Source organism: Pelodiscus sinensis, unplaced genomic scaffold (assembly GCF_049634645.1).
Source record: "Pelodiscus sinensis isolate JC-2024 unplaced genomic scaffold, ASM4963464v1 ctg44, whole genome shotgun sequence".
NCBI lineage: Eukaryota > Metazoa > Chordata > Testudines > Trionychidae > Pelodiscus > Pelodiscus sinensis.
The window spans coordinates 767,153-774,122 of NW_027465914.1; the positions used below are offsets into that span (position 1 = coordinate 767,153).

General features: G+C 41.2%; 1 long non-coding RNA gene across 1 annotated transcript; it reads left to right on the forward strand.

Annotated features, from left to right (window-relative positions):
- Positions 1-3,659: 3,659 nt before the first annotated feature.
- LOC142824837 (uncharacterized) lies at positions 3,660-6,015 on the forward strand. The gene is made up of 2 exons (XR_012899405.1): positions 3,660-3,886; positions 5,873-6,015. It is a non-coding gene; the product is annotated as an uncharacterized LOC142824837 (long non-coding RNA).
- Positions 6,016-6,970: the final 955 nt, after the last annotated feature.

Sequence of the window (6,970 nt, forward strand, 5' to 3'; positions counted from 1 at the left end):
CTGGATCTTTAATTTTTTTCCATGAAAGAACCTGGTTAAAATCTTTTAAATAAATCATGTTATTTCCACTCTCCTATTTGTCTGTGCTCTAATAGGGATAGAAAAAATATAATTATTTGCTAATAATGGCTTATATTTGAATCAGAGAGTTAGTAAAATTATTTAAAAAAGAAAATCTCTCTAGAAATGCATATTGTTGTTGCATCAAATTCTGCCATCCTTGCTCAGATCCTCCCAGGTATTGAGGTTCCTGGCTCCCATTGGTTTCAATGGAAATTAGTCTAAATACCTTTGAGGATCTGGGCCTCATACCCTACTCTGACAAAACTTAGGTTGAATTAGAGTCAGTCAAACACTGAGCGGGATTAAGGTGTGCATCTTACTGCACATTGTACAAAAGCTTCTTGCTATCAGTCTATTTTTTGCAGTACAGCTGCTCCCCGAGTTGCGAATGGTCGAGTTACGACCGTTCGCACTTACGACCAAAGCTCCCATGGAGCAGTCGGAAAGGCGGTCCCTGAGTTACGAATGTGACCCACGCTTACAAACAGCGCGGTCACGTGTAACTCAATGGGGTCCAAGTTACAAACTGATCGAGTTACAGCCAAGTGTTTGGTCTGTAACTCGGAGAGAGGCTGTAATGTTTTTTCTGTATTCACCAGTTTTGTTTTCTTGCCTCCTTGGACATGTTGGACTTTGTACATAATGGTGAATAAATGGTATATTTATCATCCTCTCTGACTGTAATGTGTTTTGAGTGATGGCAAATTGTCAAGCCATATTCAGTACAGGCTGATCAATTGATACTCATTAGTGAGATAAGCCTGTGAATTGTAAGCCCAGGACTTGCTAAGGGCAGGATCCCACTACTAATTGCTGCAGGACAGTGTGCGTTGCTGCAGAACTCTTAGTTGTGTATGTGCACATGACTTGTTTTTGTAAAAATCTGGCCCTGGGGCACATAAACTAACATTCAACCAACGATTCAGCTTTTTATCTTGTAAAATACAACCAACTGATAAGTAAAATACAATCAATTAATAAGGAAAGTTTCCTTTTGAGGATATACTATTGCACCAAGATCTGAATTAAGGTTATATGCTAACTTATGAGCTCCCTGACGTCTGCACGGTGTTTGTGATGACTTTGCCACACACATTGGTGTCCTTAATCTGTTCTGTGGTCCTGGGGTTCTTTGTCACATGCACAAACATTATTCCTATTGCTGATCCACCCATAGTGGACTGATATTGGATGCCTTGCCCTCATGTGAACAGATACAACGAACAAGCATTGTTACAGTTACCTGTACATGATGCGGTGTTTTTGAAAGGCCTGAACTTATGGAGCAGGTGTAGACAGTGAGGGATGCGTAAAACTAGCAGAGACAGGAAGTCTCTCTGTGCTGACCATGCCCTTAGCTTCTTGAGGAAGTGGCCTCCTGTGCATGTATTAAATATGGAGTACTCTTGAACTGTACTGCTGTACACTTTCTATCTAGCGCAGTTGTATAAGACCCCAGTTTGCACAATGGTATGGAACTGGGGCTTAGCCACGACAGACCCTGAATCAGGGAGAAAGTTTCCTAAATATGTAGTAGTATTACACTAGTTTCATGTTGGTACCTGGTCAAAGTAGGCTTATCTTCTTGCTTAATTATCTTCTCTGTTGTGCTGTGAATAAATATTACTTAATGACAGTTAAGGACCATCTTATTCTGAGTTTGTACAGGTCCTAAGGCAATGAGATTCTGGCCTATGACTGGGACTATGAGGCAGTACCACAATACAAATACTCACATGCTGATCTACAGAAATATTTTTCTGCCTTGGACATCCCCACTAACTTGAGAGATCCAGATGGATCAGTTACTGAAAATGGAAGCATGTGAACTTGACAGCTTCAGTTTGAGTCTCCTTGTTTCCTGCACTGAGTGTTTTTTTCTGCTCTTTACACTAAATGGTAAGCATGTCCACACAATAGTGTGATGAGGATGGATGGATGGATGGGAGGTTTTGACTTCCTCAGTCATGGCATACTGTTGCAGGAAGGAAGTTTGCTGGGAAGAGATGGGGTGGATCTGACCACAAAAGGGAAGGACATCTTAATGCAGTGACTCACCAATCTTATTAGAAGGGCTTTAAACTAAGTTGAGTAGGGGCAGGTGACAAAAGGCAACTAGGTTCAAAAGGTATCTTTAATAGAGGACTAGTTCTTTGGGGAGAATCAGATATGGAAAATTAGAGTAGAATTACAGGAGCAACAAGAGGGAAATCCCTGGGGGGAATTTGATCAATACCTTAGATCAGTGTTTCTCAAAGTGGTCCGTGAAACCACTTTGAGAAAGTTGCTAACCGGCCGCGCCGGTGTGTTTATTTACCAGCAGTGAGGCCACGGAGCCTTGCAGGTCCCTTTGGCTCTGGTTAGCCAGTCATAGCAAAAGGAGCTGTGGCTGCTGCTTCCCATGGCTCCCTTTGGCTGCAGTATTGGCATAGAGGGGTACATCTTGTTCAGGAAGAGCATGTAGGAATAAAAGGGCGGTGGTGGTGTATTGTACACTTGTTCTGAGTTCCAGAAAGAGGCAAGAGGCAGACCAGTTGAAAGTCTCTGGGTAAAGACGAAGTGGGGAAAACACATCCAAACCAGGAGGAGGAGGGAGATGAGGCATTTCTAGAACAAATAAAACAAATATCCAGAACACAGGCCCTAATAGTAATGAGGGACTTTACCTACCTAGACATCAGTGGGAAAAGTAATATGGGAAAACACAAAATATCCAATAAGTTCTTGGAATGTCATGGGGACAATGCTTTGTTTCAGAAACTGAAGGAAGTAACCCAGGGCATAGGCATTTAAGAATTGATTCTGACCAACAGGGAGGAGATGGTTGTGAACCTGTAGGTAGAGGCCTATTTGGGTGAAAGTGATTATGAATAAGGCTGTGAATCATTCATGGAGGTCACAGAAATCATGAAACAAAAACCAGGACTATGTAGCACTTTAAAGACTAACAAGATGGTCTATTAGGTGATGAGCTTCCGTGGGCCAGACCCACTTCCTCAGATCAAAGAGTGGAAGAAAATTGACACAACCATATATACCAAAGGATACAATCAAAAAAATGTACACATATGAAAAGGACAAATCAAATTTCATGTGTTCATTTTTTTCATTGTGTCCTTTGGTATATATGGTTGTGCCAATTTTCTTCCACTATTTGATCTGAGGAAGTGGGTCTGGCCCAAGAAAGCTCATCATCTAGTAAACCATCTTGTTAGTCTTTAAAGTTCTACATAGTCCTGGTTTTTGTTTCAGCTACACGAGACTAACACGGCTACATTTCTATCACAGAAATCATGGATTCTGGGACATTCTGGGACCTTTGTGATTTCCACAGTAGTTGGCGTGGTACATCTCAGGGCATCCCTGGGGCCAGATGCTGTGCTGGAGCATTGGTTGGAGAGCAGTCAGGGTACCCTGGGCAGTTCCCCCACCTGGAGTGGAAGTAGTAGTGGCACCCTAGCCTGCTCTCAGAGCAGTGGAGTCTGCTGGAGCGCTGCCTATCCTCAGCACCTAAAATTTATTTAGGGCCATTTTTAGTAAAAGTCATGGACAGGTGACAGGCCATCTTAACCATAGTTCTCTCCAGCACAGTGACAGAGTCCCTGTGTGCCTACCTGGTCATCAACAGTTTATGGAATTTGCTTTGGTCACAAGGATGTCACAATAGTGCTTGTGTAATTTCAACTGGAAGTTCTGGTTGACAGACTGAGAGGCCATCTATCTCTCAGTACTGGAGCTAGTTGGAGAAAGGATTGAGAGAAGGTGTTGAGGAAAGACTAAACCATGAATACATTTGTGAGTGAACAGGAGGTAATTGATAGAGGTAAGGGTCACTATTGTATTTTTTATATCCAACCTGTATCCACACATACACATTCAAGAGCATGGGTGCATAGAAACGTGTAATATTCTCCATTTATATGACCAGATCATTAGCTGCTGTAAATCCAGTGAGCCTCTGCTGACTTCCCTTTTAATTGACTTGAGTTGAAGGACTGGCCTACAGCCTCTGAACCTGGAAACTTTCCTGACAATCTGTGTCACTCTTGGATGTTATGGGGAAGGTCTTCTTTCCTTTCTCCAGTTGTTTTATGTTTAATATGGGTCCTTATTTTATGGCTTCTGCATCCTTGGAGCCAAAATCTAGTGGTGCAAAGCATCAGAGATGGGAGAAATTAGAAGAGAAAACACAGAAGGACTTCTCTTCTAGCTGACTGTGTCTAGACTACAAAGTTCGATCACTTTTCTTCTGAAAGAGGCTTTTCTGACAGTTGGCCCATCTACACTGGGCCAAATGTCAGAAAAAAAGCCTCTTTCAGAACATCCCTTCTTCCTCGTAGAACGAGGTTTACAAAGATGCTGAAAAAACATGTCTGCTTTTCCAATATTTTTTTGGAAAAGCAGACGCATTCCTTGGACGTGGCAGAGCTTTTCTGGGATATCTCTGGTATCCTGGACAAACTCTGCAGTCTAGATGTACCTGCTGTCTACTTAAGATATTAAGTGGATAGCTAGCATATTAAATGGAGGATAACCAAGCGTTTCTTAGCAACACTAGTGCTCTTAATCCTACACCATTACTATTGCAACTGTATGGGCAAGGTAAGTTACAGTTCTGATTCCATCTGCATCTGGGTGTTGGAATCGAAGGGTAAGGATGGGTAATCGCCTAATCTTGAGCAATCTTTCATGGGAAGGGTAAATTCTGATCAATTCCTCCTCCATGCCTTGGAATGCTGTTATAATGGAGACAGATAAATATGGCATTTCAGATTTCTTGTTAAATATTAAGTCTCCAGGAGAATTTCTGCTGAGACACACATAGGAGATAAAATTCTGATTTTATTAATACATCAACTATTTCACAGTTTCATAGAGTTTAAGGGTGGTAGGTCATTAGATCATGTACTTTAATCTTCTGTATGTCACAAACCATTACGTTTCACCTAGCAACCCTATGCTGAAACCAAAACTTGTCTTGGACTAAAAATTGTCACTCTTGAAGGGTATGTCAACACAGCAGACAGGATACTGGGCTAGATGGACCTTTGGTCTGACCCAGTACGGCCGTTCTTATGTTCTTATGTTGTGCATTGGGGGAAAATCTTTTAGGGTCTCTAGAGGCAACTGGACAAATACCTAGTCCGTGTGTCTTCTCTGCAAGTATTTAAATGACCATAAAATAAAACTGAAGCCTTTTTTTCAAAACAGAGTGCATAAAGTTTGACTTCTAAATTCATACAGTGGGGTCTTTAAAAAGTGGCTTGATTTTCAAGAGATACTGAACCCCTAGAAGTTCTTTGCACTATCCATAGGTAATTCTGGGTGCTCAGCACTTTTGGAAATGACACCCTGGCTTAGCAAAACACTTCAGCATGCACGTGTTTAACTTTAGATTTATTTGTTGGCATAGAGTTAGGCATGTGATTAAGTTGCTGAATCAGGATGTAGGCGTGTTAATATGGATTTAGGAGTTTTAGTTTAGGCACCCAGTTTTAAAAATCTTGGCTATAAATTATTCTGTGTGCTAGCAAAATGCCTAAATTAATAGTAAAGGTGGAAAAGATGATTTTATGTGGGGATCTTATTTAAAAGGAGCAGCTTTTCCTTATTATAATCCGTCCCCCCACAATAGTTCTGCAAACAGACATGGTCACCATGAGGGAAGAAAAGGATTTGCATGACTCCCAGGTCCACTTATCACCATGTCTGGTCTCCTACAGAGTCTTTACTAGATAGTGAATTAAAGACACAAGCACCGAATCCCAATATCAATGATAACCAGCAGAATCCTTTCCTTTAATTTCAGTTGTTTACAGCGAGGTTGTTTTACTCCTGGACCATATGGACAATCAAGATAAGGCCACTATTGCCCTTCAGATTGTCAAGATTGCTGAGACCAAACTGGCTGTCGTTGTGACTGTTCTGCTAGAAAAACTTCAGCAGGATGAGGTAGGGCAGTTTCATCAAATCACATCTGTTTTCCATGCTTCCACTCCAAATTCTGTTTGACTTCATGGAAGTAATTCAATACAGAACTTGGCTCAGCCCACCTTCAGTGTAATCAGTATTTACCCTTCTGTCTTCATGCAAAACTCATCATGCAAAATTCTGTTACAGGTCAGGATGATATAATAAAGAGACACTCAGAGGAGCACTGTCCTTTTGTACACACTGGAGTGCATGGGCTGTATATTATAAAAGTGCACTGTAGGGGTATCTATAATCTCTTATAGCAGTATTTTGTCCTCCTTTAGCATCTTCATCCAAAAACCTCAAAGCACTTACCTACTTACTCATGAATTAGGTTTTACAGCACCTTTGGGAGAGTGATAAACTTCCCTATTTACTGATGGGCTGTGTCATGGGGAATTAAATAACTTGCTCAACACCACCTAGTGAGTTAGTAGAAGAATGGTGAATAAAACCCATGTGAACTGACTCTCTGCTCTAAATCCAAGACAACACTTCTTAATTATAATGACATATGATTGGGATATAGCTTTGAAGGGTTCTTAAATAATCCAAACCCCTTTTTCCTTTATTAATACTCGCATCCAGCAAAGTCCATTTCTCTATTAAGGGTCAACACAGAAGGCATTTTAGTTTCAAGTACCAGGAAGCCAAGACAAGCAGTTCATTTCTGACTCGCTTGAATAGTGTGGGGCTCATGTATTCATAAGTTATCAATTATGATTTTCAATTGAAAATCCTCCTTACATTTAAAAATGAATGGAAAGAGGCAGAGCCTCTCCCCACTAGAGCAGTGATAGCAGTTTGCAGCTGCATCCTTTAAAAGCACAACCACTGGAATGTGTAGCCAACCATTGGCTTTGAACATTCCAAAGTGCTTTATGACCTTAGCAGGCAGTTCACACCTTCAGCTGCCTGAATTCAGAGTTATAGA